This window comes from Panulirus ornatus, chromosome 69 (genome assembly GCF_036320965.1).
Source record: "Panulirus ornatus isolate Po-2019 chromosome 69, ASM3632096v1, whole genome shotgun sequence".
Classification (NCBI taxonomy): domain Eukaryota; kingdom Metazoa; phylum Arthropoda; class Malacostraca; order Decapoda; family Palinuridae; genus Panulirus; species Panulirus ornatus.
The window spans coordinates 14,121,994-14,136,961 of record NC_092292.1 but is presented as its reverse complement, the minus strand read 5'-3'; positions in this window follow the sequence as shown (position 1 = coordinate 14,136,961).

Sequence of the window (14,968 nt, the reverse complement as noted above, 5' to 3'; positions counted from 1 at the left end):
TGGCATGTAGTTACTATGTAATTGACTGAAGGAAGCTTCCATTTGATTCGGTGCTTTGGCATGGATGATTAATGATTGTAAGGGCCTGTCTATCCTTCTTTATACTCCCTTCCACGAAAACGCCGACACGTATCGGAAGCTTTATATAAGGTGGTACCTCTTTTTTTATGGCTGTCTTAAGATCTGAGGCCTTGAAGACAATAAGAAAAAAAAAGACCTTGCATTATTCTTATACCTCTCGCATATTATTTTTCATGAGAATGTTGAATATGTCGTGGACCTCCACAACAGTTACATACATCAGGAAGGAAAAAGTCCCCTCTCTCCCACCTTGAGCCTGAGAAACACCTAAAGACCTTGCCGGTCATATCAGTGTATAGGTCTTTCTTGAACACGTTGCCTCTAATGAGCTTTCCCTAACTGACAGATTATGTGATAAACTAGACATCCACGAAAAAAATCCTGGGAATGCCTTAAAACAGCATTCACTGTCATGCAGGAAACTTTGGCAGTCTCTACTGAATCTACTGACAGCCGGGTCGGTCTCTCAGGCCCAACTCAGTCATAAAAATATCCGCCGTTCCAAACAACGCCCGCAGTGCACCCTAACCTTCACCATTATTCGGCTTTGGAAATACACAGGGAGGATACGTTGGGGCGTGAGAATAATGCCTTCCGTAAAACGAAGTGAGGGGAAATTAACCAGGACGGTCCTGATGTATTGTGGTCGCTAAGGGTAATGCGTCGAGGGTCGCCTTCTGCTCTTAATGGCTGTTCCTGCTGCTGTGCTCTGCCTCACTGGAAACCTGCATTCATTATTTTTTTTTTCAATCTTGCATATATATTACTTGGTAATATACAGGTACTGCGTGTGTCTTACAATCGTTTTAGTGCCTAGAAGAAGCGATGCTCATGTAGCATCGTTGGCCCCTGACAGAGCCTGGGGATACAGACATATTGGGGATAATTTAGGTAATACTCTGGGTACGAGGTGGCCAATATGGTGGTTGGTAAAAGCTCGTTGTGCACCTCCAGCCATGGTGATATGTGTAATTGCCTATTTGTACAGCACGGGGGAGATGTTGCCGGTGTCCGCTTGAGTGGGGTTACACCGCGAGTTAAATGTTTCCTTCAGTGAGCTGGTATCAATCAACGTTAGTTAACGAACAGTAGTACAATCTCGTCGAAGGACTGCTCACACCAAAGGATTCCATCAATTGTCAGCTACTGATTGTGTGCCAACGCCTTGATTGTCTCCTTTGGACCTTTTCTATTACATTTTTTTTTGTGCTTCGTTAAGTGTGGTGACCGAACGCGTTTGACTTGATAAATGACGTGAACAGCTTGATGAATATTTTTTGAGTCCACGTACTCGAATGCAGTAATGAAATTTTTCCACGAGACAAGTCTGCCTCCTAAGATCCAGCGACAGTTTAGGAACGACGTCGATTCACACACACACACACACACACACAATATATATATATATATATATATATATATATATATATATATATATATATATATATATATATATATATATGCCTTGTTTAATCACGTTAAAAACTATGATCATTATCGACTGAAGTAATGCCATCTCAGTTATTAACTCTCCTAACTCCAGTACCACGAGAAATATCATTGATTCATCTATTATTGAATACACAAAGAATTATAACCTTGATATAAGTGAGGATCTATACAAATTGGATAGTTTTATTGATAAAATTTGTAAACAATTTCCCTTCTTGTCCACATAATAAGTTTATGACACGCTCGTTGTCTGTCTTGGACAATCACTTGTTTACCAAATGGCGTCCTATCTACGTCTCTTCGTTATATATCAACTGACTTTTATACTTCTTTCTTGTACCCCCCTGATGATATGATTATTACACGAAAGTGCACTTGGGAACTTATCGTTTCATTTTCCCCGTGGGCTCATAGGCATATACTTGATCACGCGCAAAATTGTGATCCTTTCCTATATATATATATATATATATATATATATATATATATATATATATATATATATATATGTATGTATATATATGCTATCGCCAGCAGATATTCAAGGAGCTACCCGCCCCAAGGAAAGCGCCTACTCTCTCTTCTCGTTTGAAGTGCAACCTCGAAGCTGAACCCGTATAAATGGGGTCTTGGGTATGCACACTCATTACCCAGTATCAGTATCCCCGAGTATCTACTGGTATAAGTACCTCAGGGTGACAAGCAGTACCTGCAGTGTCCCACAATGATTGCCACTATCGGCATCCCAGACGAACTGCCCATCTCGTTACCCCAGGGTATGTCTGCCGTGGTATATGTGTCCCAAATAGACAGCTAACTACCTTCCGTTGCTCAGATGCTAGTCAATGGTGGAGAAAGTGTCTCTGAATTATGAAAATGCCACTGAGTGGCTAAAAATGTCAGTGACACGATTAAGGGTGACATTTGTAAGAAGGTAATTTTGTCTTACTTTCCCGTTAAAGAAAGTGTTGTACATGATCACATATCGCCTGGTGACATGGAATTCTTAGACAAATGCACATCAACAGACACAGCACGAAGGCAGACAGACTAGAAAGTAATAAGAAACCCATGTATGCACACACACACACACACACAACCACCACCACCAACCTACCCCAGAAAGCCACAGATGTACATCGTTTGTTAAAAATTCACCTGAATCAAAATCATTTTACGGAGCTCTTCTGATCATAGCTAAATTTTCTTTAAGACAGGTGGCTCCTCATAATAAGAACTCATGTTTCGAAGTAAAGAGGATCTCTCTGGTGATTTGGTTCCTCCCTACACTAAACATAGTGGGCAATTTGTCAACGTATGATCCTCACGGGTCTATACAATAAATCGTGATAAGAAACAAGCAGCCTAGCTTCATCGTTCCCACTTATAAAAGCCATGATCCCTCCTCGGCTTATTTGAATATTTTTCTTGCTTGTTTCATGATTTCAATCAGATAACAACGCCATCAGGTGTTCAATAATCGTGTTTTATTATGATTCGAATATAGCTCACACCGAGAGCCACGTCTGTGCCAACACCTGTAACATTATTGGATTGAATTGAATACCGCAGTCCGATTACCCAGTGTAACAATTTTTTTTGTTCCTATGTGATTTTTAATTTTCTGATTGATTATATATAAAAAAAAGAATTACAGAAAATGACTATTGTTCCCTTGAAACTTTGCTTTTGTGATCAGGACAGTGATATTTTGAAATTTACATGTTTTTCAGAACATTCCAGATAGATTCAGTGCCAAGCAGCTGCTATATAACTTTTTAGAAGTTTCCAGGAATAAAGATAGTAGTCAGAGAGGAGAGGAAGACGTTGTAGATCCAGATTACAATTCTAGGGTTGCAGCTGAGGAGAGAAACCCGTTCTACCTCAATCAAAAACACCTCAACGACTTGGTCAGAGATCTTGGTCTCACAAAAGTCCACTGATGAGCTTTTGACATCTAGGCTCAAGCAGTGGAACTTGTTGGATGAAAGTGTGCAAATCACAGATCATAGGAAGCGTCACCTTGTTTTTTTTTTTTTTTCCCCAGCTTCTTCACCCGTCAAGATGGTTTTTGCTTCTGCCACAATATAACCAATCTGTTCGAGGCAATCGGAATCGCCTGTAACCCCTTTATTGACAGCTCAACCAGGGGCCTCAAAGCCGTTCTGCTCCATAACGGGAATTCTCTGTGGGGATGAACAACGTCAAGTGGGAGCCACTGGTGGACCCCAGGAAGGTGTTGATGCCACCACTGCACATAAAATTAGGCCTTCTGAAACAGTTTATCAAAACTCTCTATAAGGAGTCTGCAGCCTTCAAATACACTCAAGACTTCTTCCCTAATCTGTTTTCGGCAAAGGTCAAATCCGGTGTCTTTGTTGACCACAGATAAAGACGATCCTAGACTGCAAGGAATTCCCCAAGAAACTCATAAGAAGGAGAAAGCAGCTTGGTACAGCTTTGTCGCCGTGGTTCGGGGCTTCCCGGATAATCACAAGACCGAAACCTATGTGGAGCTGGTTGAGACTATGATGAAGAACCACTGCAAAATGGGCTGCAGGATGTACCTTAAAGTCCATATCCTTGACGCTCATCTTGATCAATTCAAGAACATGGGAGCGTATTCGAGGGAGCAGGGCGAGCGCTTCCACCAGGATATACTGGATTTTGAACGCTGTTACAAAGGAACATGTAACGAGAACATGATGGGATATTACACTTGGAGTCGATTCGTGAAAGTGATTTATAGTACAGTCATAAATCTCGAAGAACTACTCATTTCTAAATCTTTTGTGTTCACTTTTACTTAACATTAGTGTAAATACATGTTGATTTTGATACATATGTGGTTGTTTTTCTGACTATATGTGAATAAGAATCTGCAGATTCGCCCGTTGTCCAGTTGGAAATTGGTGAATTTCAAAATATCACTGTCCTGGTCACAAAAGCAAAGCTTGAAGGGAATGATAGCCCTTTTCTCTTCTTTTTACGCGTAAACATTTTGGTTTTTAACACTTATTGCCTAGAAACAAAAACTGTATCTGAATTATTTGTTCCTCTTTCAAATGTTATATTCCCCTGAGTATTGATTTTTTTTTTTTGTTGCGATTCATAGTCTATGTTTCGTTGATTCAATCAAGATAGCATAAAACGGTCAAGTGTTCGGTGATCAAGTGTCTTTATCTAAATTCTACATATAACCCTCACGCCAGGCCTCACCTGTGCCAACACCTGTAACACTAATACATTAAACTGAACACCATAAGCCGATTACTAAGCACAAGCACCTTGCTTTTCTCAGTATTGAAGATGTATATCATGATATCGAATTTGGCTCTTCAAAGGTCGTCCGGTGTCCATGGAATAGGTTCGAATCCTGATTTGTGGCAGTCGGCCCACAGTTAACCCAGCTAGCTGTTCGCCTTTTCCTAAAGATGATACCAAAAGGTACAAAAGAACGCACATAGCAACACATCATTGGGTACTTTCGAAGCTGTTCGTGATGAAATGAATTTATCAGTCAGAAACATAAGAGAATTAACGTGGTAAGGTTAGGAAAGTAACCATAGGAGGGCATTGTCTTGCAGGCCAAGAAGTTCTGGGTCATTGAGGCTGTTCGACGTCAAATAATATATATATATATATATATATATATATATATATATATATATATATATATATATATATATATTTATTTATTTATTAATCTATTTATTTATCAATCTATTTTACGTAATCGCTGTTTCCCGAGTCAGCGAGGTAGCTCCAGGAAACAGACGAAGGAAGGATGATGGCCCATCCACTCATACACACACAAACACACACACACACACACACACACACACACACACACACATATATATATATATATATATATATATATATATATATATATATATATGTATATATATATATATATATATATATATATATATATATATATATATATATATATATATATATATATATATATATATATGAACGCCCACATACGCCCATATACACATCAACATATACATACATATACATACACATACGCAGACATTACATACATATACATGTACTTATTCATACTTGCCTTCATTAATTCCTGTCCCTACCCCGCCTCACAGGAAAATAGCATCGCTAGCCCCTGTTTCAGCGAGGTAGCACCAGGAATACAAAAATGCCACATTCGTTCACACTCAGTCTCTAGCTGTCATGTGAAATGCACCGAAACCACATATATATAAACCAGTTAATTTTGCACAGATACTAGAAAACCAGTTTTCAAACTAAAAAATTCCTGAGTACATAACTGATAAAAAAGGAGTTAGATGTAATTGTATTATAGTTGGTTGGGTGATGGTGGAAAAAGAAGCCAATAAATGTCACATATTCAATTTACGAGAGCAGCTATGTGTGTGTGAGCAACGAAAGCCAGGCAGATTCTAGATGCAATTTTTCACTGCCACCATAAATTTGTGGCCTGAATCACTGGAAAAAAAAAAAAAAAATGGGTGTGGTATTAAACGTCCGTAGACCAAAAATTGCCGACGCCAACCCTCTAACCCCTATACCGAACAAATTTATTAAACATTTCATTTTACTTTTAACCACTTAGATGGTACGAAGCTGAAGTATTTCCTTATACATTTGTCTTCCATTTCATTCACATTTTTCACAGAAATGGCAAATATTTGACGACAATTAATCCCTGGAAAGCGACGTAACATAAATCTTTCCCCTATCATCGTCCGGTTTCCACTCTTCATCGGCCGGCAAAACAACATAGGCTACGAAGCTGCGAATATATATGGCTGTTATTATTCAAATCATTATTGCCAGAGCCATGTTTTACACGAGCCTTTTATTCTTTTTCATATGTCAGTCTCTGATATTCAAATACATAATATTTTTGTTCTAAATTGATTCATGCTTCGAATAGCGTTGACAACTATATTATAACGTTTCATATATATAGATCTCTGTGTTCGACTGCTGATGAAGTAGGTGGTTAACGTAAAAAGACGAATAAAATCGGAGGGGAGAAAAAAAATGTTGGGATGATTTATTGCATATGAGGAGGGAGAGGGTGCGTAGCCAACAGGGGAAACACACCAGTCACACATATCATGCAAGTCTTTCCACAGTGAAAAGTGTTGGGGCCTACAGTGGCTTCGCGTGTTTTATTGGAGACAGTTAAAAAGACATACGAAACGCTTTTGACGAACGCTCGCGCGCGCGCGAGAGAGAGAGAGAGAGAGAATACTTACCTCAGAGTACCTAGAACGAGATTTTGCCAGGAAGTAGCAGTCGGCCCCGGGCTGAAGACGTCACTATGTAGGTCGTAGAGAGAATGAGAGAGAGAGAGAGAGAGAGAGAGAGAGAGAGAGAGAGAGAGAGAGAGAGAGAGAGAGAGAGAGAGAGAGAGACTTTCCCCTTAAATTTTACAGACAGTATTCACTGAAATGCATAATAACTGGAGATCACAGTCATTAGCGTCCCTACGACATTTCTGTCTAAGAGTTCCCAAGATTTATATCCCACTTCGTAGCTTCTTTTCTTTTTTTGAACGACTGGGTAGCCTCGCCAAGAAGGGACTGCTTCAGACAAGATTAATGACAGTCCCTGTAATGGGCCAATTCTCGTACAGCGAGTGAATACATATTGCAATGCAACCAGAGACCTTGCAAGTCCAGTTCCAGTTGGCTGGATCCAGACCCTAAGGGTTAGAAATAAAGTTATGAATATCTTTCTTGACTGGAGAAACTATTCTTTTTTTCTTGAGTAGTTGAAGACATCTATATCTAAGGGTCTTTAGGGAGATTATTCCATAAAGGGACAAGTTTTAAGGGTCGTTAGCTCTACGGAAGAAGTCGCTGGCGAGTTCTTAAGACAGGAGATCTAGAGAGAGTTTGGAAAATGAAAAAAAAAGTAAGGTACCAGAGCTACAATTATTATCATTATCATCATTCAATTATCATTATCATTATTATTATTATTATTATTATAATTATTATTATTATTATTATTTTTAGTATTATCATTATTATCATAATTATTATTACTTGAAGAAAATAGTCATCAGACATTGTACCTATGCAGGGACAGGACTGCCCGCCTATTGACAACGACCTCTTTTTGGGAAAACCTGCATGATATCCTCGGTTTATTTGCCTCAAATCATGACCGATACTGGGAGGAAGCAGACATCGCCACACGGGCAAACGTCGCGAGACGTCAGGCATTTGCTTCGGCAGGAGGTGTATTGAGGGGGGGAGGAAGAGTCAGTGGATCACCGTGAAGGTCTTTGTGACATTTAGACAGATTTTTTAGCCTTCTTAAAAGCTTCTCGGAAGGTTTGGCGAGGAGGATATATATTTATATATGTATATGAAGGTCACAGATGTAATTTTGATAGGTGTCGGGGTAGTGGGGAGGGAGATGGTAATTGCGGCTCTGTGGGGGGGGGGAGGGGCCGGGGGAAGTAAGAAGCACGTCTTCTGCAGAAGTTTATACAAGTTTGATGACAAAAAAAAAAAAATCTGCTTTACGGTAGTAGATCTATACAGATACGAACCTGTGTAGCGCCCTATTGACATTTAAGTTACTTTTTCTCTAACAGACGATAAGCAGCGAAAGTGATCCTTTGAAAGCCTAGGCTATAAATGAGATGGACAGTTAAGGTAGATAAGCAGCGAAAGTGACCCTTAAAAGCTTAGGTTCCAAAGATGAGGTTGGAGAATTAAGATAGATAATTCCTCGTACATACATAGCACAGGACCTTCCTATTTCTCCGGACGCTGGACATACAATATTGAAAGCACCTACTCAAGGACGTGCTTTTCTCCTTTTTTTTGACGCTAAAGGCGTTCTTCTTTTCGTCTCTAATGTATCTGGTGGCGAGTGGGGCTTCCAAAGCCAGTTAAGAGAGCCGGTGATATATATCTCTCGCCTCCGCTGCATTGAGGATACGACGCTTGGTCTGTCTGTCTGCTCACAACACCAATCATTAGCATAGCCTAGTAATCGATGAAGGCACTACATTTACTATTCAACCATCCATCTTGGCTCCACCGTCTTTTTTTTTTTTTAAGATTAGAAGATTCAAAAGGTGAACAAGTCAAAGAGCTGACTGGCAAGTGACTGAGCCTGTCTATACACTTCGATCGACTGTAGTGTTCATGTGGTGATAACACCTGCGCTTCTGCCTAAAGTAGGACAATCCAGGCTACAGATGTGGGCATCTGATGACGTAGTTGTCTTTGTTTTTTAGGTCGTATCTTCACGTGCGAGCCTTCCAGCGATACAAACTGGACCATTGTCATATAAAACTTGCTTGACACACTATCTGTCCTCGACTGATAATCTCATAACATTAAGCACGTATATTTTATGCTAAGGTGAATTAAGTGTGAAATGCCAGACAGAATGATAATAGATTCAATACCTTGTATGTTATTCATTGAAGGATAATAAGATCACAAGCGTTCACTGAGAATGGATGATATGAATGATATTATACAGTTGAAGCGAAACAAAACACAGCTGCCGACCAACCCTGCACGTCAGAAAACGAGAATATTGAAGTTAATGTTCGTGAGGAGAAGTGAGGGGTGAGGGGTGAGGGGTCCATGGAGTTCGCTGAATCTCCTCTTTTCTTTTTGATTCACGACGGAGGAACCTGGCGTTAGTATCTGGTTCTCTTCAGGAGGGCCAAGTCCCTCAGCTGTGTATTCCTGGATGGGCAAACCTGCTTCTCTAAAGCAGTTCATTGCCTAAAGTTTAGTACTCTGCCGCGTTTTTTTTTGGGGAGGGGGTATATGTTCCTATCTAATCTATAGCACAACCCCATTGCTTGGTGTGATTGTGTGACGACTGTCGCAAGGGATTGAGATAATGGAAGACTATAACACCTCGATATTACAGTATAACTTCATGTCCTGTGGTTCCGTTATAGCGTAACATCACGCCATTGTTACACACCATCATGTGAACGTCTTAACATCACGGAGGTCATATCAAACCGTCAGAGTTCCTCTACTTGTCTCGCTAGCGGGTGATGAAGATAATCTGTTGCGTGGATGGCGGGTGGAGGGTGAGTGGTGTTCCCTTGTGAATATGAATACGGGATGAAGCAAGCTCCACACTCCTCACATTCTTCCCCTGAACTTTTCTCTCTTCAGAGAACCGCTCGAACGCTATCCACTCACTGCCTCGGCTGACGCATATATCTTCAAGGGGACGACGTATTCCCTTATTTTTTTTTTTTCCCCCTTCTTTCCCCCATCTCCTTGTGCACGTCAGCGATTGTTTTCTTCTTACGTCTACGTAGACGATGGCTCTTCGTAAGCCTTACGACAAACGATATCGTAAAGGACCTCCTGCATAAGGTAGTGCTGGTTTACAATCATTGTCGTCATTCAAAACAGAAAGACGTGTTCAAACATTTTTTTTTTTATCGCTAATTGGGATCTGTATCTGACGTAGTGGATCACATCGTAGTATTTTTTTTTCATATTTTTATTTATCATTTAGCTCGTATCTTTAACGTTAGTCATGATGGTTATCGTTCAGTTAGGTCGAAAGACTGTGTGCGAATGTGTGGTTCAGTAGACCATCCCACCTCTATAAAGTTTACTCTTCAACCACAGTCTTGACTCCGTCTGCTTCGTGTGAGCGTTAGTTGTTTATTGCTAAACTTCTGAAGGTGATCTGGTGTGATGAGTGAGATTATGAGAGAATTGTTTCCTCAACTCATGAGAAGAAGGTACGAGTTTGTGTGTGTGTGTGTGTGTGTGTGTGTGTGTGTGTGTGTGTGTGTGTGTGATTATAAACACATTTAAACTGGTTGAATAGACAAACAAAGGAATACAGCCAAACATATGTACAGATAAGTACGCACTTGCACACACACACACACACACACACGGGCACCAAACAATGCCAAAACGCCCCACCTCCCTAGGGACACCACCTTCCAGTTTTCTTTCGGGAGTTGATCGCCAGTTTACGACAAACGGTAGCGACTGTAGCCCCTACTGCTGGCACTTCTGCTGCTGCTTTTGCTGCTATTGTTGCTGTTGCTATTGTTGCTTGACAGCGTGCCCTGGGCCTTGCTATCTGTAGAAGAGCTCTTAGAGAAAAGTAAGAAAATGATTGATTCCTGGAGAGACAAATTAATGATACTGGAAAACTAGTAGAGGTTGTTGAGATTAGCAATATATATGGTAATGAGAAGGACATGAAAATTTTACAGCAAGTTGTAGCACTACAGCACTCTAAGGAACAGCGCTGGGAGCACGAGTGAAAGAAGGAATCCAGAAGAGAATGATAGAAATTCAATCCATAGTAACTTTATCATTATAGAAGACGAAAAGATGAAGTTACTGAGATATAAGAGAGACATTATCTTTGAGCTTTTCTTCCAAGAGTTTCAACAGGTATTGCCACACCATTTGCTACGTGTGTATCGTGGAGAATATCTGACCCAGCTCTTCCTCAGGTTATTCATGTTGCCCACGGCGACTGTGAGTGCCATGTTTACATCTTTGATTGATGTAGCTTCATAGGATGAATTATATCTAGTGGGGAGATGTAATGATCCAGTGGGGTGATGTATGGGTCCAGTGGGGTGATGTATGGGTCCAGTGGGGTGATGTATGGGCCTAGTGGGGTGATGTATGGGTCCAGTGGGGTGGTGTATGGGTCTAGTGGGGTGATATATGGGCATAGTGGGGAGATGTAATGATCCAGTGGTGTGATGTATGGGCCTAGTGGGGTGATGCATGGGCCCAGTGAGGTGATGTACGGATCCAGTGGGGTGATGTACCGATCCAGTGGGGTGATGTACGGATCCAGTGGGATAATATATAGATTAACTTTGTATGATTCGTCAGTAGACATCCTGTATTAACAGCAGAGTAAAAAGTCAAGCCCTTTTCATTGATCGTTGTAAGTTTCTTCGTCGTCGTCATCTTCGTCAGCATCAAGGGTGTCAGCAGGAGGCACAGGCGTCAGCAATGGTAATAACACCAGCAGCAGCAGCAGCAGGAGCATCGTCAGCGAGGAACAGCGTCAGCTTTACTAACATCATCATCATCGTGAGAGGGAAACAGCAGCAGCGTCAGCCCCCAGTTGAGCCACCGGCAGCAGCAGCAGCAGCAGCGGCAGCAGCAGTGTCGGCTGCAGCAGTAACAAAGGCAGGAGCAGAAGCAAACAGCAGCAGTAGCCATGACGTAGCTCGCGTATACACAGTTTCGATGACACAGACTGTATACTGGACTCCCCTGAATTCAGACCTAACTAAAACACCTTCAGTAGAAGCCAAATTAGACTACAACGAGGAAATGATTCATGGATTCCATTCCATTAGGCTTTAGAGTTAAACATCTAATGAAATTATAACTCCTAACGAACATACATACATCATTAAATTCCTGATTTCTACAGATGCGTAGCCGCCACTGGTAGATGGTCGTGTAATATTCATTTCAATCGAAATGTCGTTCGTTTGACACAGATTTGATAACGATTTTCCCCGACGAAATTAAGAAAACTTGAGGAGATGGGCGGGGCTTTCCTTCGTCGTAATGACGGTCTTTAAACAGTCCCACAGACATGACCTACGCATTCATGCTTGCAGCTTATGCTGATGGAGCGGGGCGTAGAAAACCCATATGCTGATGGAGCGAGGCATATGCCCCTCACATACAAAATTACAGCCAAGCTTGTGTATGTGTGTGTGTGTGTGTTAAACTGTGACTGTCGAGCGGTTACAGCCTCGCCTCTCTTGCTGTATTCAGCAGCCTGGGCCAACGTCTGTTCATTAAATTTTATCATCAGCATCGCCATCACAGACCAGTAGCCCAGCGTTTTAATGGAAGGGACTGGTGACCCAGGCTGAGTCCTATCTGTCCTATGTCTTCCGTTTTCTCTTCTCTCTCTCTCTCTCTCTCTCTCTCTCTCTCTCTCTCTCTCTCTCTCTCTCTCTCTCTCTCTGTCTTCCTCTTTAACATCTGTGCACACAAAATGAGCCCAATTCAACCCCTATCCTTACTTGGGTTAAGGTATAATAGGCTTGAGGTTGAGAGAGAGAGAGAGAGAGAGAGAGAGAGAGAGAGAGAGAGAGAGAGAGAGAGAGAGAGAGAGAGAGAGAGAGGCGTGTACAATATTTTCCGGGGTACGACTAGACTATAGCCAGACAATCGCCCCTGGACAAGACCGTCCAGTAAACTGTATTCCCATCTGGCTACACACACTTTAGGAGAGTTGAAGAACATCTGGCGCCATGAATCGCTCGTATATATATTTCAGAACACCTGGACATTATGCTTTATATTTTCTTTTTAATACCTCGCAATCTCTTTTAGGGGACAGACTGCGACAGATTAACAAATGGCTTAGGTGGTGAAAGTGACTTTAATACCATAACGTTTAGTGATACAGTCGGGAACAATCGTCAAGCTACGTATTTTGTTGATTTGAGAACCTTTTAACCTGGTGGTGGAGGCAAGAATTCTTTATGGTTTCACATCGTCTCCGCTAGAGGGCCACCGCCCTACTTGTTCCTTGTACTTGTCTTTGTATTACCGTTTCTAATCCTCTAAATCCCTCCGTTCATCCTTTATTCCTTATACTTCCATTTATGAGCACTAACAACAGCAGAAAAGTTCTATCATAAACGTAAATTCCAGGTGTCTCCAAGCTGAAGGTATCCACCACAGGTTTTGAAATATGTTAGTCATCAAATACGTCTCACATATGCAGCGGAGAGGAACTAATGTTACATGGGTAGCATAGAGCCTTCTATTCCCTGTGTTAGGCATTTCAAATCTCAGCGCGGAAATGTACCGTAAGGGAGGAGTGTTCAAGGTCCACAAAGGGTAGCAGTTTGTCCTGCTAGAAGGCACTGGAAACACCTATTAGGCTCATGAAGTACGCAGGGTCTAGATGGCTGGAGGCATTGCTTCGCCTATACTTCTAAATGGTTGAAGTGACTAAAGGGTTTAAGGGTTTGGAATGTCTGGGAAGCGTTTGTGGGAGATTGAGACTATAGAGATCAAGAAAACATAAGAAAATACAAGAAAAATAGGAATATCATAGGAATGTGATAGACCCTTGGGTTCATCTGGGGCGCTACATCATCTCTTAATCGATTCTACCACGTCTAGCTGGTTGGTGATGTGATCTTTAGGTCTATCAACTGCTAGTGTTAATGTCAAGCCACATCCAACCAACTGAAAGGTATTCAACACCTTCCTCAGATGTTACTGATAACACTACGAACTACATACCCTCTCACTATGCATATGACCCATGGGGAGTCTTAAGACCTTTAGGTGCATCTGATATCAACGTACAGCTAACTGGATTGAAGCCTTGAGAGGGAAGGCGCCGCCGTGGAGTGGGGAGTTGCTGAAAAATACATGGACAGAGAATTTAAATTGGAATGTAAATAAGACTAGAGCTGTGCTTATGCACCGTCTATAACCGGGAATTCTTGACGTTGACCTTTCCATCACACGAGCGAGCAATAGTTATAGATACCCTTATAGCCATATGACAATCAATACTCTTCACTAAGACTTACTATTGACTCACACTGGGAGTCGAGGTAGATGATTAAGCGTCAACTCGAGACTCACGAATCACGATCACCCCTGGACGACGAGAGTCCTCTAACGGTGAAACTGGACACGAAAGAAAGAAAGAAAAAAAAAGACTATCATCTGCCATCAAAATGAATACCGCAAGACGACACGGCAAATGCGGAAATACCAGAGAGTAATGAAGTGATGGATATAATCCCCTTTGCAGGCAACCGAAAAAGAAAAGCTCAAGCAGAGAGAATGTTCGGAGTTATTTACACACACACAAAAGATAATTCAAAGAAAGGGAGCTGAAGGTCACCAGCTTTATAAATAATACTAAAAGAGCAAATATGTTTTTGTGACGCCAAAAAAGTTCATAGACCCTCAGAAACCAAAGACCCTTGAGAGACCCTTGATAACTTTAGAAGGGGAACAGGTGGCCTTTGGCATAATTGTTATGCTATGGCTCGCCTGCTTTGGTAATTTGGCTAGCCTTCCAGACGACACATCTTTCTATTTCATACGGTTGGCAAAATATCAGAGTGCTTATCCCTCGGAATTCAGTTGGTCTGTGGGTACCACTAGCCTTTCAATAACCAGTCTCCTATACTCAATACCTGGGTATGCTCAAGACTTAGACCCACATCTCTTCTTTTTTCTCACACACACAGAGCTGCTATAGGTCAGCTTGTTGGTTTTGCTGAGGTTTAGCAAAGAGTGAGATATGGATTTATAGAGTGAGATGCTGTCGAGAGATTATTCATACATCAGTAGTCGTCATTATCTAGTATGGATAGCGACTCTCAGGGAGAAAGAAGAGGATCAGTTTAATACATAATGGTATGTCAATATCGGCGGTT